Source organism: Ambystoma mexicanum, chromosome 5p (assembly GCF_040938575.1).
Source record: "Ambystoma mexicanum isolate Mex_15411 chromosome 5p, UKY_AmexF1_1, whole genome shotgun sequence".
Classification (NCBI taxonomy): domain Eukaryota; kingdom Metazoa; phylum Chordata; class Amphibia; order Caudata; family Ambystomatidae; genus Ambystoma; species Ambystoma mexicanum.
In genome coordinates, this window is record NC_090930.1 from 592474487 (window position 1) to 592501812 (window position 27326).

A 27326-nucleotide genomic window follows, 5' to 3' on the forward strand; every position below is an offset into this window, starting at 1 on the left:
CGCCCACCTGGTGCCTTCCTGGTTGCCGCTCTTTTTCACCACTTAGTAAGCCCCGCCTACCTGGTGCCTTCCTGCTTGCCGCTCTTTTCCCTACTTATTGAGTCCTCCAGCCTCTTTTCCTTTGCAGCTGGGGAGCAGGTGTAAGTGGATCTAGGTCACCTGGCCTAAGCCCCGCCCACCTGGTGCCTTCCTGGATTCCACTCTTTTTCACCACTTAGCAAGCCCCACCCACCTGGTGCCTTCCTGCTTTCCGCTCTTTTCCCTACTTAAGGAGTTCTCCTGCCACTTTTCCTTTGCAGCTGGGGAGCAGGTGTAAGTGGATCTAGGTCACCTGGCCCTTGCCCCAAACACCTGGTGTCTTCCTGGTTGCCACTCTTTTGCACCACTTATCAAGCCCAGCCCACCTGTTGGCTTCCTGCTTGCCGCTTTTTTCCCTACTTACAGAGTCCTCCAGCCTCTTTTCCTTTGCAGTTGGGGAGCAGGTGTAAGCGGATCTCGATCACCAGGCCTAAGCCCTGCCCACCTGGTGTCTTCCTGATTGCTGCTCTTTTTCACCACTTAGCAAGCCCCGCCCACCTGGTGCCTTCCTGCTTGCCACTCTTTTCCCTACTTAAGGAGTCCTCCAGCCTATTTTCCTTTGAGGCTGGGGAGCAGGTATATGTGGGTCTAGGTCACCTAGCCTAAGCCCTGCCCACCTGATGCCTTCCTGGTTGCCACTCTTTTTCACCACTTAGCAAGCCCTTCCCAGCTGGTGCCTTCCTGCTTGCCGCTCTTTTCCCCACTTACGGAGTCCTCCAGCTTCTTTTCATTTGCAGCTGGGGAGCAGGTTTAAGTGTATCTAGGTCACCTGGTCTAATCCCGCCCACCTGGTGCCTTCCTGGTTTCCGCTCCTTTTCACCACTTAGCAAGCCCCGTCCACCTGGTGCCTTCCTGCTTGCCGCTCTTTTCCCTACCTAAGGAGTCCTCCAGCCTCTTTTCCTTTCTGGCTGGGGAGCAGGTGTAAGTGGATCTAGGTCACCTGGCCTAAGCCTTGCCCACCTGGTGCCTTCCTGGTTGCCGCTCTTGTTCACCACTTAGCAAGCCCTGCCCACCTGTTGGCTTCCTGCTTGCCGCTTTTTTACCTACTTAAGGAGTCCTCCAGCCTCTTTTCCTTTGAGGCTGGGGAGCAGGTGTATGTGGGTCTAGGTCACCTGGCCTAAGTCTTGCCCACTTGATGCCTTCCTGGTTGCCACTCTTTTTTACCACTTAGCAAGCCCCTCCCACCTGGTGCCTTCCTGCTTGAAGTTCTTTTCCCTACTTACGGAGTCCTCCAGCTTCTTTTCCTTTGCAGCTGGGGAGCAGGTGTAAGTGGATCTAGGTCACCTGGCCTAAGTCCCGCCAACCTGGTGCCTTCCTGGTTGCCGCTCTTTTTCACCACTTAGCAAGCCCCGTCCACCTGGTGCCTTCCTGCTTGTCACTCTTCCTCCAGCCTCTTTTCCTTTGCGGCTGGGGAGCAGGTGTAAGTGGATCTAGGTCACCTGGCCTAAGCCCCGCCCACCTGGTACCTTCCTAGTTGCCGCTCTTTTTCACCAATTAGCAAGCCCTGCCCACCCGTTGGCTTCCTGCTTGCCACGTTTTCCCTACTTAAGGAGTCCTCCAGCCTCTTTTCCTTTGAGACTGTGGAACAGGTGTATGTGGTTCTAGGTCACCTAGCCTAAGCCCTTCCTACCTGGTGCCTTCCTACTTGCCGCTCTTTTCCCTACTTAAGGAGTCCCCCAGGCTCTTTTTCTTTGCAGCTGGGGAGCAGGTGTAAGTGGATCTAGGTCACCTGGCCCAAGCCCTGCCCACCTTGTGCCTTCCTGGTTGCCGCTCTTTTTCACCACTTAGTAAGCCCTGCCCACCTGGTGCCTTCCTGCTTGCCGCTCTTTTCCCTACTTATTGAGTCCTCCAGCCTCTTTTCCTTTTCAGCTGGGGAGCAGGTGTAAGTGGATCTAGGTCACCTGGCCTAAGCCCCGCCCACCTGGTGCCTTCCTGGATTCCACGCTTTTTCACCACTTAGCAAGCCCCACCCACCTGGTGCCTTCCTGCTTTCCGCTCTTTTCCCTACTTAAGGAGTCCTCCTGCCTCTTTTCCTTTGCAGCTTGGGAGCAGGTGTAAGTGGATCTAGGTCACCTGGCCTAAGCACCACCCACCCTCTTAGCCCTGCCTCTCCCTTCCTGCTCTTAACTCTTAGATCAAGGGTGTCTCCCGCCCGGGCGTCCAAATTGAAGGGCAGTCAAAGAAAAGGGCAATTCCTGTTTGGACCTGTTCGGACCAGGAGGATCCAGGGTCTAACCCCCTGCTAAGACAGCAGGTAAGCATGCACCAACATGTGTTTAAACCCTCTGTCCCCACAGGCCATCCCCACTTTCTCTGGTTCCCCCGTGTTGTTCCCTTGTGCCCCCCCACTTCCCACACACAGGAGTCTGTCCTAATACATTCTGGTTTCACCATCACAGTCTTGTGCCCAAGGCTGGATTTTACTTTTATGGACTTCATTGATTCACGGTGCGTAACCCTTTCTCAACTCTCATGCTGGACTTCCTTTGCATCTTGTATTCATGGTGGCCCTGAATCATGCTGTTTCCATCCATCTCCATCTTGTATCCTGGCTTGCAACATTATGTGTTACTACTGACGTCTGCAATTGTATTCGCTCTCCCCTCTTGCTTTTCCACTCTTTTGACTGCTTACTCTCTGTTCTCTTCTCCCCTCCCCTCTTTCTTTTCCTATCGCCTCCCCTCCTCCCCTTACTTTCTTCTATGCACTTACTCTATCAGAATTGTCCCTGGACCTAGTATGATAGCAACCTTGTCTGTCACTCCCCCATCGCCTTACTGTTTCCCCCCTCCCTCCAGCCCTATCAGAAACATTGTCAAACCTAGTACGATAGTCGCTTGTTTGGTTCCCCCCTTCCTTTCTGCACCCCTCTCCCTCACCTTTTGTTTTCCACCGGCTCTACCAGAAATGTTGTCAGGCCTAGTACAGTAATCGCCTGACCGTTTCCATTTCCTTCCCACTCTCCCCCTCCTTCCTTATCTATGCCTTAGCTCTTGCACTATCTGAAATGTCGTCAGGCCGAGTACTATAGTTAATTTCACATCCTTACTGTTCATGGCCTGTAAGAATGTCATTGTATTTTCCCTTGTTCCCTCCCTTGCCTTGGAGCGCTTTGAAACACATTGTGTATAGACGTTATATAAATAAACTATCATATCATACCATATCATATCATACTAAATTGGACACCAATTCAAAATGGAAATAACATGCCATACGTTAGTTATTTACGAGAGGCAGTGTAATCCAGTCAATATTGTCCGACGTAAAAGTTTTTAAACAAGGGATGTTTTGAATAATAGCCAACACCCTGGATCTATTGAGTCTTTGTTCACCATTAACTTGGTAGTTGACACCCGGCGGAGGACCTTCGAGAAGTAGCACCTCATACCCACCAACCTCAACTCGTATGACATTGATGGGCCCCCCTGAAGATCCGACAGAGTGCAACTCCTATCGGTATCATTACATCGATTCACTGTATTGGCCCCATTTGAAAGAGCAAAAAGGATCAAGCATCCCCTAAACCTGGAGTGACACAGTCTATCGTCTGTACATAGCAGCCAAGATCATTTACTAAAAGTCCAGTTTTGCTACTAGATTGGCAAAAAGAGGCAATTTTAGTTTGGTCGGTACAAGGTCAGCCACTGTTCTTAACAGAAGGACCCATTAGCACTCGTGAGAGCGCAGACAGTAGAGATTTGGATGACCGAGGCACCAAATCATCTGTCGTATAATCAAAACGAGGGTCAGTGCCCCAATCACACCTGGAATTACTAATTATAACATTATTAACAATCTGAACCTCGGAAGGTAATACATTAATAGGTGCCGTGTGATATCAAGGTTCACTCCCATTGGAACCTGGGTACATACTTGCCATACATGCCCAGATTCATAGGTAATCGCCTATTCACTCCCGACTGTGTATCCAGGTCAATAATTTCATTCACTGTAGATAATTGATGCATCACTTTATCATTAGCGTTGTGCCGCTTGAACTTTGCAGCGGGCATATTTTTTGACTCTTTATTCTTATTAGATTACTTAGTACATTTCTTCCCTTTATTTTTTACAAAGGTACTATTAAATACTACGGTTACCTGCTGGGGGAGGTCAACTACTATAGGCTGAAATTGAGAGAGTGAGATTGAGTTCTAAAGAATTGCCGCAGCCACCAACAGATCAAATAGACTATTCAGAGTTAAAGAGAGATCCGTCAGATTTCCAACCCTCATAGGCAGCCAAGCCCTGGAGGCACTAGACTGCTGGACAGTGGGCACCACAGTCTCTAATTCAGGTTTCACCATATTGTTTCCCTCTGTAAGACATGCTTCTCCAGATAAAAAGGCTGTTGTGACCAAAGACTTAGGGCCTCATTGCACGGAATCCTGTAAACCATGGTGCTATTAGCACCATGGTTGCCGCCGGTACCATACCGGTACCACCATGGAGGAAAGGGGAATTACCACCCCATTCAAAGGTTGGCTGGGCGGTAATTCCCCCTTTCTCCATGGCCCTTCCCCATTCCCATTTTTGCCCCATAGGGCTCAATGGGAATGGTGAAGGGGCTAATTACGGTACCGCAAATTGCGGTACCATAATTAGCACCAAGGTCCCTTTGCGGGTCCCCACTTTAACGGCTGGTCTACACCAGCCGTTAAGGTCGGGTCCTGCAAAGGGACCTCGTAGTAAGGTGTTAAGGGTTTACCAGTACCGGTGCCCTTATCGGTACCGGTAAACCCTTACCACCTACCATGTAATGAGGCCCTTACTATTTTGTATTTGTATTATTGTATATGTTATATAGTGCCTTAAGCCAAGGGGCTGAACAGAGAAATGAAATACAGTACAACAACATTGAGTAAGCATAATCAATGAAAACAATCAATCACATTGAGCAAGTTGGAGTAAAGAAGACTTCAATGACTTACAAAATAGAGAATAGGCAGAGATAGAGCGAAGAGAGTAAGTGGAAGCATTTCAGTTTGAAGGAGCTAGAAGAGCAAAAGAACAAACAAAGATTGAACACATGGGGGGGGCGAGGAGCCACAAGAAGATATTGAGAAGAATAATGCAGAGATCGAGAAGGGATATAGAAGGATACCAGACCAGAAAGATAGTCAGGAGCGAGGCCATGGAGAGACTTAAAGACGAGACATACAAAATTAAATTTAAGTTGGGAGTGAAAAGACAACCAGTCAAGAGTAGTGCGAGATTGTGAAACAGAATCAAGAAAGGAGAGAAGACAGAGGAGGTGAATAGATGAGTTAAAAACAGATTTTGGAGGAGCAAGATGAGACATTGGAAGACCAAAGAGAGCAGTAGAATAATAAATGAGTAAGGAAAATATCAAAAAGGAAATCAACAGTTTTGAAGCTTGCAAAGTGAGAAAAGAGCAGGCTGTGCGGATGTTTTATAAGTGATAGCGTCAGGTGCATGATTCTAAGGAAACATGATGGGTAAAGGAAAGGGTAGAATCAAGATGAATTCCCACATTTTGAGTCATAGTGTTGATTGGAAGCTGAGATGGCGGAAACAAAATAAAAGATGGAGCGAGAGAAGGGGAAGAGTATAAGCAGGAAAAAAGAGAACCTCTGTTTTCCCGGCATTGAGTGTGAGATAGTGAGTAGACATCCAGAGTTTAATAGCTGACATACAAGCAGAAAGTGTGTGGTGAATATCAGAGGAAAACAATGAGAAAGAAAGGAAAAGCTGAGTATCATCAGCATAGAAATGCTGTGAGAGGCCAAATTAAGAAATAACGGCAGCAAGTGGGGAAGTATAAAGAGAGAACAGAAAATAACCCAGAATATACCCTTGTGGAATGCCATGAGCAAACAGAAGAGAATAAGACGATTTGCTGACCCACGAGACAGAAAAGGTATTTTGAGACAGATATGATTGAAACCAAGAAAGAATGGAACCTGTGAAACCAAACGATAAGAGAGACATCAATAGGAGAGAGTGATGAACAGTGCTGAATGCAGCAGATAAATCCATCAGAATAAGAAGAGATGATTGTTTAGAGTAACATGTAGTAAGTAGTGAATTCAGAACGGAAAGGAGAGCAGTTTCGGGAGAGTGGCAAGGGAGAAAGCCTGACTGAAATTGTGGAAGAATAGAAGAATTAGAGAGAAAAGTAGTAGCCACCTTAGCGGAAAAGAATTGAGCAAAATAAAAAGCTGAGAGAGAGGAACCAGCTGAGTAATCAGGGGTAAGAGAGGAAAGAGGATGAGAATGAATTTGGAAGAGGCACCTAGGGTAGGCAGAATGAGCATGTAAGAGATGAGAGAAATATAAGCTTTTAGCGGAGAGTAAGCAGTCGTCATAGAGAGCGTAGTAAGAGGAATATGAGTAGCCTGCCGTGGCTTTGGACTTGAGCCAGTGTCTTTCAAGACGATGAAGAAGGTGGTGCATAGAACAAAGATAAGGGGAGTGCCATGGTTGGGAAGGTTTATAAGTAGGAAAGACGGGTGATGTAGGGTAAAGCATGTCGAGATAGGAAGAAAGAGACAAAAAGAGAGTACAGGCAGCCTCAGCAGCAGGCACAGGAGCAAAAGAGGAATGGGGAGGGTGAGCAGAGATAAAAGAAAAGATAAACAGTTATGAGTTGAAGTTGCACAAGTCACGCCGATAGAAAGGTGACGTGAGATAAGAAGCAGAAGAATGTGAAGAAACTTGAGGAAAAAGAGAAACAGATGGAAGATGATTAAAAAGTGGTATAATTTTGATAGAGATTCCTCCACCCTGGAGAGACAACTAGTATTCCCACTACAGAGTTTTTAATAAGTTTTAATAAGTTCATCTTGGAAAGATGCAGTGCTGGTAACAAAACCTTCTAAATATGCAATTTGAGTACTCAATTTATTAAAATCATTTTGTTGACCATTAAGGACCCCAACCACATTTTCTTGGGCTTCAGCTAGAGTTTTAAAAGCAAGATGTAAGCTAATATGCAAGTTATAAAGCAAATGAAAAATGGAATCCAGGTTCAGTGGCATAGAAAAACCCATTGGTGGAAGCTGTTTCAAAGTAGAATTGCTAAATGGTGACTCTTTAGACGATGGAGAATTAGAGGCCTGTTCATTTTCCAACAGTCCTCCATTGGCAATCAAACCCGTAGTCAAAGCAGCACAACCCTCATGGGAAGCATCGCCATTAATGGGACTTCAATCAAACTCGTCACCACTGTTCTTATCAATTACTACCCCACCCATAATTATAGATACCCCTTGGTTCTGGTTGCCATATGTAGTCAATCCAGTGTAAGTCTGCATGCTAATGAGACCAACAGGTCTGTTGGAAGCCAAGACAGGGTTATTAGCATCAAACAATGGAAGAGCAATCCTACTTCCTCCATTTAAAGGCTCAGCCTTTGGGCATAGTCCAGATAGGAGACGCTGCCCTTTATGCCCCATAGCAGCTTTTAGAGCTGATGTCACGATGCCCACTCCTGGGGAGCCGGCTCAGGCCCTGCGTCCCCGAAAGTGGACATCAAGTCCCCGGGGAAGGTCCCAGCAACCCCTTGTAGGGGCCCTTTGGACAGCGTCCTGGCGCCTATGGCGCCAGGCTCATAGAAAACGTCAGTCCTGGCGCAATAGGCGCCAGGCTCATTATGAAAGTGTTTGGGTGCACTTACCTGATGCAGACCATGCTGCAGAACCCCGGCCTCCTTGAGGCCTGAAAGGAACTACTTTACCTGTGGGACTCATTTACCACCCGGGCGTGGTCGGGGAAGGATACATACCTGATTGGAGGAAGGAAACATTCTAGGAACTTCTTCCAAGGCTATTTAAACCACACCCGATCAGCCACACATGCTTCGCGCTGTTCTGCAACTAGCAGCTGGACGCTCACCGTGTCTGCTCCTGCATCTTGACTTCTGCCACACCTGCCAGCATCCTGAATCACCTGCAAAGGAAGGGAACAAGAGAACAGAAGAAGGAAAAGGCCTCACCTGCTAAATCTGCATCCGAGAGACATTTCGCCGACAATCCTGAAAAGGAAGACATTTATTTTTAAAAGCACATCGCATCGATCGCTGCAGTGCCGCATTCTACTCACCTTTACAGGGCGCCTCCATGTTCAGCAGCGACCATCCGGATTCGCAGTCGCGCCCCCGCGCCTAGGGAGAAAAAGACAAGAACAAAGGTGAGAGAAAGAAGGGAAAAGGGAAGCTAAAACTCCATGTCAAGACTTACCTGTTGGGTCATTCCCTTTTCATTTCGGGTCCGCACCGCATCCAGGCATTTTCGGACCCCGGCCCCTAAGGGGAAAAAGACATCAGCGTTAATGAGTGAATGAAAAGACATTACCAAAACACTCATTAAAGACTTACCTGATTTCCACAAGGATTTCACCGCTCACCTCGGGTCGGTGTCTGTTCCCCGGCATTCCGTACCCCAGCCCCTATGGGGAAAAAGACACTAGCATTAGAACATTAATGCATGGACACAAGGGGAACCACTTATAGAAAAACTTACCTGGAAGCCAAGCAAGTTTGGTTCTCACCCATCCGAAAATCCAGTGACGTAACTGGATACCAATGCGCCCCTGCATCAGAAGCAGGATGGAGAGCTCGTCCTTCCAGACCCTAAGGTGAGACGCTACGGGGAAGCACAGAAGGGTTTTGAGGAGGGTGAGAGGGGTAAGTGGGAGGCCGATTGCATTACCCCGCAGACAGTTAACCCCCTATTCTCACCTACAGAAGGATACTTCTGCGAGTCAGACAAGCCAGATCTGGGGCCCGGTCCAGTCCGTCTTCCGAACCCTGCGCATCACCTTAGACGAGGTCACAGCAGCGCGAACCAGGCCAGCGCCCCCGTGGGAGTCAGGTGAGCGTTACAGAACGCGAAGACTTCCTACAAATTCCCACCCAGGCGCTATGGAAACTTCTGAGACTGATCAGTTGGCCCAATTACTGGGGGCATTACAGGCCGAAGTACATGCCGCTCGTCAAGAGACTAATGCCCTCAAGAGGGAATTAATAATATCAAAGGAAAGAACTGATGACCTGGCCAGACAGCTTTTGCAAGGTCAAGCTGGACAAACTCCTTTACCCTGTTCCGGAGGGAACCCCGCTCCTGTGGTTCCCAGTAACCCTGTGCAGATTAATCTACCTGGAAACATGCCGCTGGCCCCACCTGAACGCTTTGCTGGGGACCCCAAACGATTCGCCGTATTCATGAATCAGTGTTGTTTGCACTTGCTATGCAGACCTGGGGCCTTCCCTAATGATCAGACCAAAGTAGCCTTTGTATTGTCATATCTCAGCGGCTGCGCTGCCGATTGGTCAGTTCCACTGGTTACTCAAGATGACCCGATTCTCTGTGATTTTCAAGGATTTCAAGCAAGCATGGAAAGGTTATTTGCTCGACACTCTCAGGGGCAGGCTCTGGATGACGAACTTCTATCCCTGCGACAGGGCAATCAGGACCTCCTATCCTATATTGCAACCTTTAATAGACTAATTGTGGAAACGGGATGGCCAGAGGATAAAAGAGTCACGTTATTTTATCGAGGTCTACGCGGAGAACTTAAAGATGTCTTGGCCCAAGTTGTGAATCCACCCCAAGAATGCACAGAATACATAGACTTAGTGGTACAATTGGATCACAGACTTCAAAACAGAAAAACAGATCGGTCCAGGTTTGAGACCCAGGTGTTGGTCAAGACCCACGCTAACCCCAAGGGAGTTGATGTCTCTGAGCCTATGCAAATTGGAGGGGTTAAAGAACCCTTAACTCAAAAGGAACGTGAAAGGAGGCGGCAGTTAAAATTATGTCTTTATTGTGGGAACTCTGAACACTTTCTACGAGATTGCCCGGCAAAACCGCCCCGAAAAGCGGTAGGAGCCGCTGATAAAAACCATGAAGACTCTGTTTCGGGAAACGACTAAGCCCGACAAGTGTAGGGGTCCGCTTGCCGAGCTTGAAAACTAACTCTCAGACCTCGCATTTCATTGTGCCAATGGTTCTCGTAGATCCAGAAAAGCCTAAGCGGTTGCATGCAATAAAGGCATACATCGATAGTGGGGCTATTGGAAACTATGTGGATCGTGAATTGGCCTCTAGGATTAGCCTCCCTCTCCGTCCTAAAACCGGCAAAGATGTCATCACCACAGTTGATGGAACTGAAATTGCCTCTGGACCGGTAACACATTCCACTACTGAGGTGAATCTTATTGGTCCTGACGGCCATCGGGAGGCAGTTGTGTTTGATGTAATCAAGGCTCCACAGTTTGAGGTTATTCTTGGAATTCCTTGGTTAGAGACACATACTCCTCGAATTGATTGGTGAGCTAAGAGAATAACCTTCCGGGATTGTGCACAAACATGCTACCCAGAAAACCTGAAGATTAATCTAGCATCTGTAACCTCTGCCTCCATGCAATTACCTCCGGAATACCAGGACTTTCAGGACGTCTTCCAAAAGGAACAGGCCAACACGTTACCTCCTCACCGATCGTACGATTGCCAAATCGATCTGGTGCCCGGTGCACAACCCCCTTGTAGTAGGATTTATGCCCTTACCGAACCTGAGAACCTGCATTTCAGACAATATTTGGATCAATACCTCGCCAATGGTTTTATTCGCCCGTCAAAGTCCCCGGCATCCTCGGCTTTGTTCTTCGTGCCTAAAAAAGAAGGCGACCTTAGAACTTGCATCGATTACCACGCATTGAACCAGATAACGGTAAAAAACCGTTATCCTCTGCCTCTGATTCCTGAACTCCTTGATCAGGTGAAGGACGCTTGCATATACACCAAGTTAGATCTCCGGGGCGCATATCATCTGGTGCGAGTAAAAGAAGGCGACGAATGGAAAACAGCCTTCCGTACAAAATATGGATTTTTCGAATACCAGGTAATGCCTTTCGGGTTGTGCAATGCGCCTGCTGCCTTCCAATTCTTCATGAATGATGTCCTTCGGGAACTCATCGATGTTTGTGTTGTCGTCTATATCGATGACATTCTAGTGTACTCCTCTTCGGAATCTGATCACAGAAAACACGTTAGGGCAGTTCTGGAAAAACTGCGCCAACACAAACTATTTGCTAAACTGGAGAAATGTGTTTTCCCTACCACAGAAGTTGAGTTTCTCGGTTTCATCCTGACACCCAAAGGAGTCCGAATGGACTCAAGAAAAGTGGATGCCATCCTCAAATGGCCATCACCTAGCTCTGTAAAAGGGGTTCAAAGCATGCTCGGCTTTGCCAATTTCTATCACAGGTTTATCCTGGAATTTTCACGCATAGTACAACCCATTACTGCACTCTTGAGGAAAAATAAACGTTTTGAATGGTCTGAAGAAGCCGAGCAGGCCTTCCAGGATTTAAAAGCTAAGTTTACCTCCGCACCTATATTGAAACACCCATGTCCAGATCTCCCGTATGTCGTCGAAACGGACGCATCCAGCCTAGCCATGGGAGCAGTTCTGTCTCAAAGAGATCCTGAAACCAACCAACTGCATCCCGTAGCATTTTGGTCCAGAAAATTCTCGGCACCAGAGATTAATTACGCAATCACTGACAAAGAACTGTTAGCCATAAAGTCCGCTTTTAAAGCCTGGCGGCATTACCTGCTTGGCGCTCGACATACCATCACGGTGATCACTGATCACCGGAATTTACAGTATTTGAAAACCGCCACGGCTCAGTCATCACGGCAGCTCCGATGGGCTTTGTTTTTCGCTGAATTTGATTTCGTGATTACCTATCGACCTGGCTGCAAGAACGGCAAAGCAGACGCCTTATCCCGGATTGGAATGGGAGAATCTGATACAAACTCAGAACCAGTACCAATAATTCCCGACCAGAGAATTCTAGGCATGACTTTGTTACAGACGCTTGAAGACATTCAAGTCAGAGTGAAACAACTCCTGGACCCTGCAGTCCTGCAGGATTGGATACAAAAGGGATCAGACTTTACCATAGATAATGGTTTACCTTATTACCAAGGACGCTTATTCCTGCCGCACAAGGATTTACACGAACTAGTTATTTCAGGTTATCATGATACATTAATAGAGGGACACCCCGGTATTGCCAAGACAATGGAAAAGGTGAAACGACAATTCTGGTGGCCCTCTTGGCGAAAAGATGTTAAATCTTTTGTGATGTCCTGTGGTGTTTGCACTCAGAATAAAGGTCAAAAGAAAAGACCAGCCGGTCTCCTTCAACCTCTAGACATACCGCCAGCACCCTGGCACACCCTATCAATGGATTTTATTACGGACTTGCCTCCTTGTTCGGGATACAATACCATTCTGGTAATTGTGGATTTGTTTTCCAAAATGGCCCACTTCATTCCTTTGAAAGGTTTACCTTCAGCTTCTGTCCTAGCCAAAGAATTCCTCGAAAATATTGTTCGGCTACATGGATTCCCATCTATATTAATCTCTGACCGGGGAAGCCAATTCATTTCCCACTTCTGGCGCAAATGTTGTCAAATGGCACAAATCGACGTAAGATTATTGACCAGTCACCACCCTCAGACCGATGGTCGGACCGAGAGGACAAATCAGACCCTTGAGCAGTACTTACGGTGTATGTTACAGCAATCTGAAAGCAACTGGAAAGACATTCTTTGGATAGCGGAATACGCATATAATAATTTGGTACACTCTGGAACTGGCCATAGTCCTTTTTATACCTTGTTTGGACATCACCCTCGAACCTCAAACCTCGACTCACCTCAGAACCTCGGAGTGCCCGCATTAGAACATCTGCATTCTACCATTACCCGAGCCTTCAAAGAGGCAACCACACATTTACAACAAGCCAAGAGAAAATACAAGGAGAATGCTGACCTACATCGGAGTGAAGCACCTCCGAATCAGATTGGGGATCAAGTGTGGTTAGCTACCAGACATTTACCGCTCAAAGGGCCTCAAACTTTTAACCCAAAATATCGGCAATAATTAACCCAGTAGCGGTTAAACTTGATTTACCAGCTAATATGCAAATTCACCCTGTTTTTCATGTGTCACTTCTGAAACCAGTGGTCCCCGGAACCCGACTACTCAAACCTCCAGAACCTATTCAAATAGATGGGGGACCCGAATTCGAAGTGAAGATCATTTTAGATTAAAAAATGTTTAGGTCAAAGCTTTTCTACCTAATTGATTGGAAGGGGTACAGACCTCAGGAGAGGTCGTGGGAACCCAGTGACCATGTGCATGCACCTCGATTAGTCAGGAAATTCCACCGACTCTTCCCAAACAAACCAAAACCCCCGGAGGGAACAACCTTGGGAGGGGCCTTGGGGGGAGTGCTGTCACGATGCCCGCTCCCGGGGAGCCGGCTCAGGCCCTGCGTTCCCGAAAGCGGACATCAAGTCCCCGGGGAAGGTCCCAGCAACCCCTTATAGGGGCCCTTTGGACAGCATCCTGGCGATGGGGCCAGGCTCATAGAAAACGTCAGTCCTGGCGCCATAGGCGCCAGGCTCATTATGAAAGTGTTTGGGTGCACTTACCTGATGCAGACCATGCTGCAGAACCCCGGCCTCCTTGAGGCCTGAAAGGAACTACTTTACCTGTGGGACTCATTTACCACCCGGGCGTGGTCGGGGAAGGATACATACCTGATTGGAGGAAGGACACATTCTAGGAACTTCTTCGAAGGCTATTTAAACCACACCCGATCAGCCACACGTGCTTCGCGTTGTTCTGCAACTAGCAGCTGGACGCTCACCGTGTCTGCTCCTGCATCTTGACTTCAGCCACACCTGCCAGTATCCTGAATCACCTGCAAAGGAAGGGAACAAGAGAACAGAAGAAGGAAAAGGCCTCACCAGCTAAATCTGCATCCCAGAGACATTTCGCCGACAATCCTGAAAAGGAAGACATTTATTTTTAAAAGCACATCGCATCGATTGCTGCAGCGCCGCATTCTACTCACCTTTACAGGGCGCCTCCATGTTCAGCAGCGACCATCCGGATTCACAGTCGCACCCCCGCGCCTAGGGAGAAAAAGACAAGAACAAAGGTGAGAGAAAGAAGGGAAAATGGAAGCTAAAACTCCATGTGAAGACTTACCTGTTGGGTCATTCCCTTTTCATTTCGGGTCCGCGCCGCATCCAGGCATTTTCGGACCCCGGCCCCTAAGGGGAAAAAGTCATCAGCGTTAATGAGTGAATGAAAAGACATTACCAAAACACTCATTAAAGACTTACCTGATTTCCACAAGGATTTCACCGCTCACCTCGGGTCGGTGCCTGTTCCCCGGCATTCCATACCCCGGCCCCTATGGGGAAAAAGACACTAGCATTAGAACATTAATGCATGGACACAAGGGGAACCACTTATAGAAAAACTTACCTGGAAGCCAAGCAAGTTTGGTTCTCACCCATCCGAAAATCCAGTGACGTAACTGGATACCAACGAGCCCCTGCATCAGAAGCAGGATGGAGAGCTTGTCCTTCCAGACCCTAAGGTGAGACGCTACGGGGAAGCACAGAAGGGTTTTGAGGAGGGTGGGAGCGGTAAGTGGGAGGCCGATTGCATTACCCCGCAGACAGTTAACCCCCTATTCTCACCTACAGAAGGATACTTCTGCGAGTCAGACAAGCCAGATCTGGGGCCCAGTCCAGTCCGTCTTCCGAACCCTGCGCATCACCTTAGACGAGGTCACAGCAGCGCGAACCAGGCCAGCGCCCCGTGGGAGTCAGGTGAGCGTTACAGCTGACCCTTTCCTCCTCACAGCTAGTAACGCCACGTCCTCATTTATTGACACCATATCCAAATTGGTAATATCCCATAATAGGCCCTTACTAGATGCCAGATGCCTGGAGAACATAGTTCAGCCCAAGATTCAGATCAATTTGTGATAGAAGCCCTGACAGTGAATATAATCTTTGCCGGTGCTGAAGGGCCAGAAAAGCCGACCATAGTCTCCTTATTGGATTCGCCAAATACAAAAATAGCTGGTTTCACATTTGGATTCACATTTCAGTGAGAATGTAATTCTCGATCCAGATTAGGTCTCTCAATAGAGCGCTTCATACTCCAGTCACAGCTGACTTTGAAATTCTCATGAGAAGGTTGTATGTTTTTAGGGGAACATTTAGCACGTTGCTGAGGTATTGATGCATGAAAACGCATCACTTCCCATGAAAGCATTGGAGGAGCTGACACACTCGCCTGCTGAGAAATATCATCCACAAAATGGTATGGTATTGTATTGTTTATTTATAAAGCACTTAGACACAAAACAAGTACCTCAAAGTTCTCCAAGACAAGGGGAACATGGGATACAATCATTCATAATTTCTTGGAGAATTCTGAATGATATCCAGTAATAATAAGCATACTAGGCCTGTCGAAAATTCTGCTAGTTCAAGTGTGTTAACAGATAGTGGGGGAAAGCAGAGAGGGGAGATGAAGGGGGTACATGGATAACAAACTCAAAGAATGCAAATGTGTAATAAGTAGTGAGGATAGGAAGAAGGAGGGGGCAGAGGTGGAAGTACATAACAACTCCACAGCCATATTAGAGGACATTTCTTGCTAATGAAAACAAGTAGACATTGACATAAGCGGCGTGGATCATGGGAGGGGAGTTTTTAAGTTGATTGGGCATTTTATAATGTGCCACTAATACAAGTGTTTCAGCTGAACAATGCTAGGGGGGGACAAGGGGAGACAAGGAGCAGACAGACATCAAAATTACTGGGTTGGGTGCATTCAGTCAGTGTAAGTGAACATCTCTACAAAACATTAAATAGACATTGATATAGAAAGCTAGTCCTCTTTCTATCTCCGTTAGTCCTGAGTCCCGGTCATGTGATTACTAAGAGTGGAGTCACCGCTGCCACAGACACTATCAGTGGAGTGAATCAGTGGATGGAAAAAATTGCTGGCAACTACAAGTTGATTTGAACGTCATACTGGGAGTCAACAGGTACCTTTTGTGGACATTATGTTGGGAATAAGTATGAATCAATGATGCAAAAAAAGTGGGGTGAGTCTCTCACTGAGACATTGTATTAAGGGCCTGGGGGCTGCCAGATAAGAGGCTGACTGAGAATACAAAGGGCTCACATAAACATCGCGAGAATCCTTAACACGTTAGGAAGGAACGTTAGTGATATATTTTTATGTTTTTATAAATGAGCACAGACTTTATATATATAAAAAATACAGGATACACACACTACAATGCAACATGTGTAAAAGCCTCGATAGGTGGAATCTGTAAGGCGAGGAGCAATACGAGTAAGTCCTTGCCATACAGTACGGTTGAGACAAAGTGGCCAATAAATACTACGGTGACTTTTTGTTGGCTTGTAGAAAACCCTGTGAGACCCATAGGACGTCCTTTAACCAATGATGATTGTCCAATGATCACAGAAGAAAGTCCATTGCACCTTTAATCTTGGAGAGATACTATATGAATAAAATAGTATTTGAATAAGCCACAGATTATGCGTTTGTTGACAGGGAGAAACCGGTTAAAAAACAGTGATGTTTTCTTCTGTGTCGTTCTGTTTGATTCATCGTAGCATACTCGGTGAGACTAAGATTTGATTCAACCTATGGGTGTTCCTGGGAGTAACACAGAAGAAATATCATCACGCATACAGAGGTAGAAAGACACTAGATGAATGGAGAATTAAGTGACAAGTGGCACCAGTGAATAATGGGAATCACTGGTGTTTTGTAGACCGTCTACAATACATTTCTTGATTTCCTCATAGGTATTGACCAAGAGTGTAATTAGAAGTCAAACAGACATCGTCCCTGGGACTGGAAACAGCTTATTATACACAAGGTTGTGGAATTAGACCAACATTGAAGGAAGGGTCGCCCAATGAAGGGCACTCTCTAGAGTATCTCACCATCCTATCTGTTCTTTCCCAAGTAAGTGTGTTCACTTGCTGTCAAAATCTCAAACAAAAATTAATAATTGTTACAAATGACTAAAAGTATTGTTTTGTGCTGCATCCTTGTAGGTTGGTTCTCATTGACGGGGACAATATCCACAAAATTCACAGACAGGATTAATCCAACACCTTTGTTTCCTACACCACCATTGTAGACGGAGGTGGGTACGAGCTTGTGTCTATTATTTAAAGATGCTTTATACTACCATATTAGTGTTTTGACGAATAAGCGAGGATGACACCAGGCTAGATTTTAAAATGGGTTTTATTCCTTGTTTTTTTAGGAAGTGTGGTCCACCCTACAATATGCAGTGGGACACAGTTTGCTCTCCCGTTTATGTCCTGAAGATGGTTGACGTACAAAGTGGACTAATTTGAGTCCCCAGATACAACCGAAACATGTGTTGACCCACTACCTGATTAAGGACAGGCAGTTATTGAATTTAAGACTAAACTGAGAGAATCTATTTTTGTTCATGTTAAAAATTGTAGACAGGGACCTAAGATATGAGGTCATTTTTTGTACTGTTGGGAGTGATTGTATGAGAAAGAAGAGTGTGAATGAATGGAATGTAGTGGTGAATGAGTTTGGATCAGAATTGTTATTATAATACAATGTGTTTTATTATGATTTGAAATGCATTTTACATTGAAGTTGAGAAACTTAATAAAAAAGATTGTAAAGATACAAAATTAATCATTTGTTGATATTTATAAAAAAAGATAAATTAATATGTTGTCATCCTCCATCCAAGGGTCTACTTTTGTTGTTTGGTAACTGTAAGTGCACAGACAGAAAGTATGAGGGATGGGAGAAGTGTGCCTAGTCCAAGAGGGCCGAGTTAAGTGCAGAGGGTTATCTCTTTGGGAAGTGCATAGTGCAGCAAGAAGTACGGGGGCCTGGAGGCAGTGCAGAGACTGGTGTGACTGCCTGGGACCTGTAAGGTTCTGAGGTGATCCAGGAAACCAGTCAAGCTAGCTGAGCAGATGGAAGAAGTAGCAGGTGTGGGGAGGTTAGCAATGGAGAGGCAGAGAGAAGGCAGAGGAGAAGAAGAAGGTTTTAAGGATTTTCCAGATTTTAAAGAAATGTGGCTCGAGACAGAGAGAGGCAGGGAGATTGTTCCAGAGGGTGGCCGCTGCAGAGGATACGGATATGATATCATATTTTATTTGTATCACTAAATAGGGATCTATCCCTCAGTCACTGTTTGGAAAAACAGCTCACTCTCAAAAAGTTGGAGGAGGACTAGCAGAGTGCTCTAGCAGGAGTGTATTTGGGAAGAGTTGAAGAAGTGCAGGCCCCGGCCCCAGAAAACCTTGAGAACAATGCAGAGGGTCTCGTACTTGATCCTTGCAGCCACGGGGAGACACTGGAGGGATTGCAGTGCTTGAGATGCGGTTCTGTTCTAGATGAGTTGTAAGGGTAGGATTGTAGAAGTAGGGAGATTGAGAAAGAGACTGTTATGGTAGTCGAGTCTAGAGAGAACCAGAGCTCTGGAGACAATGAGTCTCTGGGGAAAGTGAGAAGAAAAGGTAGGATACAACTGAAAAGGTGCAGCTGGTAGTGAGATTTTTTGGATATGTCTGAGATGTGAGAGGAGAAGGACAGAGTGAAATCGAAAATTACCCCCACTTGTGGGTGTGGGTGCAGGCTCAAGGGCGGCCGGCCAGAGTGAGAGAGGGAAAACTGGAGCATGGGTTCCAATGAGCACACTCTCTGTCTTAATGGCATTATGGCATATGTCGGTAGCTGCACAGCAGGACTGAATTGCGGACAGACAGTCATGAATGAGTGAGGAGGAAGAAGAGGCTGAGGGTAACTTGAAGGAGAGCTGGGTGTCATCCGCATAACACTGAAAGTTGGAAGTGAAAGAGGAGATTGTGTGGGCTAAGGAGCCCATGTAGATATTGAAAAACTAGGGGAATAGCTTATAACGCTGTGGGACACCGCAGGTAGCGAGTGTGATGACGGAGAGAAAAGGCCTGAGTTCCACCTGGGATGGTTGGTTAGTAAGAAATAAGGTAAGCCATGCCAGGGCCTGATCAGTGATGCCCAGGGTTTCACAGAGACGATCAATCATGGTGTTATGATTTGCCATGTCAAATGCAGAGGATAGGTCAAGGAGAATGAGGACAGAAGGAGAGTTTGTGTCATGGTTTGAGGGCAGGTCTTCAAGGGTGTTCATGGGAGCAGTTTCCATGCCTCTCGATGCTCTGAAGCCAGACTGATGATCATGGAGACAACCAACAGTTTCAGTGTGGGGAGTGAGCTGAGAGATAGCCAACTTCTCCAGTAGTTTGTCCAGGAAGGGAGTGATAGAAATTGGGCGAATGTTTGCTGGGATAGAAGGGTCAGCTGAAGGTTGTTTGAGTAGTGGGTGCACCAGAGACTGTTTGAGCGAGGAGGGGAAAACTCCAGAGGAGAAGGAGAGGTTGTAAAAGTCCGGCAAGGCTGGAGCTCGAGTGTACCTTTTGTCCTTGATAGTTTTGGAAGGGCCTGGATCCACCTGTTTGGAAGAGGCTATCATAGACCGGATTTGCCTAGTGACCTCCTCAGGTTTGACAGGGTAAAAAGCAGGAAAGGTAAGAGGGGGAAGAGTGTGGGAGGCCGAAGGGAGCTCGGAGGATGTTGGCGCATGGGCAGGTGAAGGAGTGAGAGAGGGAAGGATGTCAAAGGTTTGGTTGGAGAAATAAGTTGTCAGTGACAAGCAGAGGGCTTGGGTGGGTGTAGTGGCAGATGAGGCTGCTGAAGGGTTGGCCAATTCCTTGCAGACTTTGAACAGTTTGGCCATGTTGTTAGATGCCACAGAGATGCAGGCTTGAATATGGACTCTTTTCTTGCACCGGATGCAGTTTCTATGTTGTCTTTGAGGGAAGAGACAGGCCAATTTGTCCTAGGGTGAAGCCAGCCATTTCCATTCTGATGATCTACACTTGCGTTTGAGGGCAGCCAGATCATAGTCGTGCCAGGAATTGCACTTTTTGGGAGGCTTCATACGCAAAAATATGACAGGGGCAAGGATATCCAGTGTGTTGACAATGGAGAGATGAAAGTTAGAGAGGGCTGTGTCAGGGTGGGACTCAGCCACAGTAGTAGGAGGTGGGGCATAGGAGGAGGCAAAGGCAACCACTGTTACTCTCTTCATGGGTCGGGTAGCCTTGAAGAGGGAGGCTGTGTGGGGTGTGCAAATGTCAGAGGAGACAATAGTTTAAGGTGTGAAGAGAGCAGAGAGTGATCAGTCCTGGAGAGTGCTGTAGTTAGAGGGTAGACAGAAGGATGTCAGTGGCGATAAGCATATCCAAGGTGTGGCTTGCGGTGTGAGTCAGCCCACAAGGTAGAATATATAGAGAGAGAGAGTCGCAGAGTCCAGGGAGTCCAGATGGATGTTTTGATCCCCTAGCAGGGGGAGTTGTGAGGAGGCGGACAGGAGAGAGGCGGTCAGGTCAGCCCTTTCAGAGAGGTAGAGAGTGGACTGTTCCAGCGGCCTATAGAAGGTAGCCAAGGTAATATAGGAGATTGGAGAGAGAGAGGGAGCCTGCAGACCAGGCATTCAAAGGAAGAATAGGCCTGAGTGGGAATGTAGGAGACATGGATCCACTCTGGATAGATCAGGGCTACTCTACCTTCTTGTCTGTTAGTCCTGGTCTCAGAGAGGATATTGTAGCACTTAGGGAGACGTGTGTCAAAACACATGACAGCTGTCCTTAAACCAGGTCTCAGTGAGGGAGTGAGGGCAACGACAGCAAGGTCCATGAGTTCGAGGAGGAAGCAGATTTCAGAGGAATGCTTGGCAGCAGAGCGAGAGTTAAAAGTGGCAACATGGAGTAGATTTCCACTTTTGAGAGACTTACGGAGGGTATATGGGACAGCAGTCCCCCCACAAGCGGCGAGAGTGCCTGAGAGATGGAAACGGGAGTAGGTTGAGTGACAGGAGATAGGGATGTTACTTGGGCTGTAGTGGATGTGGAAGAGGGAGCAGAAGAAGGCAAGGGGGCCCTTGAGGAGGATGGTGAAAAGTTGATGAGGCATGGGAGTAGCCTATCTAATAAGAGGAGGTTGGGTTGAGGACCCTGTACCAGGACAGTACTATTAAGGTAGACATTAATGATGATCCTGGAAGAGGAGAAAGGGGCAGGAAGCACCTCCTAGCGGGTGCCACCATTGATGTATGAAGAGAAGTAAGGGGAGAGCAGAGTGACCATATGAAGGGTCCATAGGCCCGGCGAAGAGACAACAATGAGGATGTCGGTGAAAGTTCCTCTCGAGGAAGCGCTGACGTAGGTGTCAGTGACAGGTAGGCCTGGGCCGGAGGCCAGGGTGTCTGTTTAGATTGTCTTCCTGCAGATTTAGTAAGAGATGAAGGATAGGAGATGGAGAGGCAGTTGGGGAAGATAGGGGAGATAGAAAGTGCCATAGGAGCACAAGGTGGAACACTTAACCCTGTAGGAGTCTGGGGGATGTGACAGGGGTGGAACAGGTAAACAAGGACACAGAGGGATGTGGAAGAGGACAAACGGGGATGCAGAGGGTGTGGGGATGCAGAGGGTGGGGGGAAGACAAGTAGAACAGAGAGTAGGTGAGTACAGTCTGCGTAAACATGTGCAAACTAGAATTATCAGCTAAATGCGTTTTTGGCTAAAGCAGAAAAACTATGCAGGATGTGCACACAGCTAATTTTTTTTTTGTTTGGGATAAAGCAGAAAAACAATACAGGATGTACACACAGCTAAATTCGATGTTTGGCTAAAGCAGAAAACATGCAGGATGTGCACACAGCTATATTTGGTTATTGGTTTAAGCAGAAAATAATGCAGATATGCACACAGCTAAATTCGATTTGGGCTAAAGCAGAAAAACAATGCAGGATGTGCACACAGCTAAATTCGGTTTTTAGTAGAGATGTTGTAATCAGAGGTACAATAAGGAGTGGGGTGGGGAACAGTTAAGTAAGTGGAGGCAGTCCATAGAATATGCACATAGGGTTGTGGAGGCTGACCATCATAGAAGTAAGAGAATGTCATGCATGATAAAGGCAAGTGTCTGGGAGGTTTCTAGAGGCCGTAGTTTGGTAATTCACATAAGCGTGTTGTCCCATGGTATTCAATGGGCCTGGGAGGCATGGTTGTGTTGCTCAGCCTCCAGGGTCCATGTTTGTTGAGGGGGTGGAGAATCCTAGACCCGGCCAGGCAACAGACATGAACAGACAGGAGCCAGGAGTGGGGCCTTGCGGAGTGTGTCGGCAAGCCTTGCCGGCTTCGTGATTGGCCCAGGTCATAAGAGGGCCAGCCAATGAATGCATGCACACTGCAGGAGAACACCAGGCACTCTGGTGCTCTAGTTTTGGGCTGACATCTTGGAAAGGCGTGCATTAGGAGAGTCTACTGGGACCCAGTTTTCCCTCTGAAATCACCTCGATCCACCAACAAGCAAGGCAGTCAAAATAAAGGCTTTCTTTTCTTTTGTAATTATGGTATCATTATCCCCGCTTTTATTTATGTGTGCACGCTGTGGTGCGCTAGCCCAGGAGGGCTTACCTTAATTGGAATTGCTGCAGGCAGGAGATCCTTTGCAGCAACAGAGGTCTCATGGAGGGAGGGGGAAGGTACTGGCCTGCACGCTTCAGTGCGAACTTCTGGGCGAGTGAAGACAGATGAAGGGGCTCTCCATCTGAAATTAAAACAAGTTGGGGCGGCGGACACTTGCAAGATTGAAGTTCAATGGTGCGATTATGCATCACATTTGACTTAGTTAGTCGAGAGTCATTTTCACGCCATGTCGACGGTTCCTTATCAGTACTTCCCATACTTAAAAGCAGACCCAAACGCCATTTTCCTTTCCCGCTTTTACTTCTCAAATCGTATGGCCAAAAGAAAAGGGTACGTCGTCAGCAAACGTAACAGATGTGCTAACTTCCGATATATTCACCAGAGCGCACCGGCAATAGAGCACATGCAAGCCCCCTCTTAGATTAAAGGTAGTTATGATGTCTTACCACAACTGGCCTTCTGCTTCCAGATAAACCCCTGTGCACTGGAGAGACGTCATGAAGGCAGCGAAAAGCCTCAGTGCCACGGTGCAGCAGGTCCAAAAAGGCAAACTCTGCAGCCGACCTTGGCAAGCGGTCCCATGACTGATATGGCAAACTGAGGGATAGTTTATCATTTGTAAGAACCATGTTCAGGGTCATGGGGCTCGAGTAGCATCCATTGTCAAAAAATGATTCCAGTTATTAAATTCAATTCAATTCTTTATTGTGTCACCTAGCTTCAACAAGTGAAACTTTACACACATACAGCAGAAAAACAAAACACAATCGATTTATACATATATGAAAACGTGTATAACACATTAAAACAAAACACAGAAAAAGACTCCAAGCAATTACATGACATTAAAATAAGCTCAGTGAACCTATTTCAATTTTCTTTTTACAAAATTCATCAAAGTTATAACCAATTGATCAGTGGGTTCTAAGAGGAAATTCCTCCACAACATTTCCGATGTAAACAATGGACGGGTTTTAAAATATAGATCAAATATTTCACTCCCTGTATACGAAGTGCTGGGCATTCAATGATTATGTGTATTATAAGTTCTTTGGATTTGATACAGAGACAACACGCCCGTTGTTCCTTGGGCAGTCTGTTCCATGCACCTAGCATGTCATTAGTTAGCAACTAATTTTACTTTACACGCAACCAGAACTCCCTTTTTTGTTTGGATGGGTGTCTTGTCATTCATTTCTGCATGCTATTATATGGTTTAAGATCCAAGTAGAAGTGCTCAAAGATTTTATAAGATTCAAGGCATCGTCGGTTTGCGATCCAAGTGTTTTCATATAATTTCTTCTTAACCCTGCATGAGGTATACTCTAGATCTTCAAACAATATACCATTTTCCTCCAGGGTAAATAACACTCTTTTCATCCAAGCATTCAAAGGAGAACAATCACCCTGTTTAAAAAGAACATTCGGTTTCTTAAATAGGGAAAAAGCTGGAGGGAACAAGATACTTCTCAATAGTAAAACTCTGCTCAAAGTAACAATTACCTCCAGCGTTACATGTCCCAAAATGTGTCATACTGCTGAAATTGGAGTGCCCATGGAAAGTGCCAACACTCACCTCTAGATAAACAACTCAAGATTATACCATGACAGACCCTCTTCTCATACCTCCGCCCCATAGATGAACTCCGGGACCAAAATTTGGTTGTACATTTTCACAGCGGGGGAAGGGAAAAACACCCATGTTTCCATTCCAGTACCCTGAATTGGGTCACTGCAGCAATTGCTTCAAGCTTAAGAGCCTGATTCGCCAGTCCCAAAGACCTTTTGGCTTTTAGCAGAACACCAAGATATCTAAATCCAGAGACGTCCTCCATCTGGGTTTATTTATGTACCATGCAAAATTAGGCCTACCTGAGAGAATCCTATGGAGATTCATGACAAGGATCTTTGACTTGGGCACATTTACAAGTCCCCGAAGTAATTAGTCACAGTGTTTTATGATCTCTGGAGACCCATTATGGTATAATCCATAAGGATGAGAACCTCTGCATATAAAAGGTAATGCAACTTCAAGCAGCCCTGTCTAGAGGGGGTTGACCACAATACCAGCCAGATCTGCCCCTATACCGAGAATATAGATGTTGAACAGAAATGGGGCCAACACACACCCCTGTCATAGGCCCTTCTCGACATAGATCCAACCCGAGAACGACCCCCCCTTGATCCAGCCTAACTTTAAGTCTAATATCTGAATGTAGGTGTTCCAAAATATTAACCAAAGGTTCCGGACAGCCCCAATCCCTCAACATCTCCCACAACCTTGAGCGATCTACACAGTCGAAAGCCTTTGAGATGTCCAGGAAGACCAGGTACAAGCTATGTTTGTTCTGCAGACCCTGATTTGACAAACGCTTTACCAACAAGCAATTCAAGAAAGTGTCAGTTCCCTTACAGAAATCTGCCTGATTTTGCTCAAATGTACCAGAGTCCTCAGCCCAACGTTCAAGGGCTTGCAACATAAAGCAAGAGAAGGTCTTGTCGCAGACATCAAGAAGGGAGATTTGGCGGTAGTTTGCAGGTTCCAAACTATCTCGCTTTTTGAAGATCACAACAACTATCGCCTCCTTTCATGTCTGGGGAAACTGATGAGTAACCAAGATTTTCTGAAATAGCTATAAGAGAACTGCGGACCACAGTTGAGGAGCACATTTTAAAGTTAAATTTGAAAGGCCATCTGGCCCCGGGGCATTAGAAGACTTCACCTTTTTAATGGTTACCAAGGTACTCTCAATATCTATTTTCAACATCTTGATTGTGTCGCCTTAGGCGTAGATCTGCCCACCACAGAACTGGCAACCACCAAGGGCTGAGCAGAATACAGATTTCTAAAATAAGTCTCCCAAAGGCAGCCCGGTATGGACTATAACTGCAGAGAATTTGGACATGACCACCTCTTATTAATTTACAGAAATGTGCAGAATATCTACTAGCGAGTGCAGACAACATGTGTTCTGCATCTTTCTGGAACAATACATGTCTATATCCTCTCAACCAGTTTCTATAAACCTGCTTTAGTTTCCTTACATTTGTGTTTGGGATGCTGCCCAGTATCCTTGCTTTCTTAATGTCTCTTTTTAGTTTTTTCTTCTTCCCACTCACTGTTGTATCATATTTAAGTCCAAGGGCCAAACCTCTCGAGGACACACTGAAGCTTTTCGAAGAGGTTAGCCCTCAGATTAGAACCTGCATAGGAATTCCAAAGGATTGGGGAGACAATAAGGAAAAAGCACCCTCTAATATCTTCTGGCAGAGCGTGGCCTTGAAAAGCGCAGCTATATTCGTGAGCCATAGATACAGGCCCCTCTTAGATGAAAAAACAACTCTGAGTCGGCATTACACAAATTATCTGCAACCTCATGGAAATCAAAGCTAGAGAATAAAGCACTAGAACAGAATACATAGTCCAGAGTAGAACTATTAGGGCAATAGAAATTAAAGAGAGACTCTGTATAGCGATCCACTGGCACAGCTTCAACTTTGATCACACGGACCACACTGCACACACCACAAACTTCACGTAAAACAGGGTTTTTAAGATCTGCCTTCTGACAGTAGAAAGAAAAGAGAGACTCTGTACAGAAATCCACTGACTCAGCTTCAGCTCTGATCACACGGAACACACTGCGCTATCTGTTATTTGAAAACCCTAGTGTATGTGACAAATGTGAGATTCTCCACCTGAAACGTACTGCTATACTGTGCAGCTACCTCAATGTCTTCATACTTTACCAACCCCCTTGTGAGATGGTTAACGTTAATGAGGACTTCATACAGTTGCTAAAAACAACTAGTGGCCCTCTCCGCTCCACCTTACTATTGGGTGACCTTAGCTGATGGCTTAACAACGCCAGGGATAAGGAGGCAGGTGCACTGGAAAAAGCAATCGAAAGTGATTGATTTTAAGGTTGAGAACAATGAACCTACTGCCAATTCCGGTAACATTCGGGATTGGGTGATCTCAAAAACTCTGAACGTTAAAATCAAAAACACCTCCCCATGCATATGGTCTGACCACTGCATAATTCATGTCACAATCCAATTAGAGGACATCCCAAAAAATCCACCTAACCCTGTCAAAGTGGTTCATAGACGCAACTTTCAAAAAATCAAAATGCCTCATTTCCTCATCTCCAGTTTTCACAACATCATGTCTAACACATCTAACTTTGACTCCCCAGGAATTCCTAGTAGAGACATATAACAATGTTCTGACTGGAATGCTCGATAAATAACCACAATTTAGAAAAAAACACCAACCGTAAGAAATGGTATACCCCCGACCTCCTCATTCAAAGAAAACAGAAATGGCTGGCCGACAAACTTTGGTTAAAACTCCCAACTGCCCCTAACAAGGCAGAATGGAAGTCATTAGAGCTAGCCTACAAATGTGACATTACCACAGCCATAAAGAATTTCTTCAATGCTATGTTATGTTATGTAAATGGTATTTATATAGCGCAGGGTTAGTAAGGTGAAGAGGGAGTAGGATAGTGAAAGGAGTGGTATTCTGTTGTCAGCTTCAACTCGGTGGACACCGGGTGCTGAGCTTTGGTGTGTGTATTGGATCGGTGACAGGCCTCGTGTGCTGTTGGTCCGGCTTATGTGTTGTTGTGGTGTAGTGAAGTGTGTGCAGATTGTTGTGCAAGTGATGGTTGTGTGAGTTTTTCCAGTGATATAAGTATGCAGAGTTATGTATTGGTTAGTGGGTTACCTGACCTTTGGCATGCTAGAATTTGCAGTTCTGTCCCAGTGTGGCACCAGTTGACCCCCACAACTCTATCTGGATGAGGCACT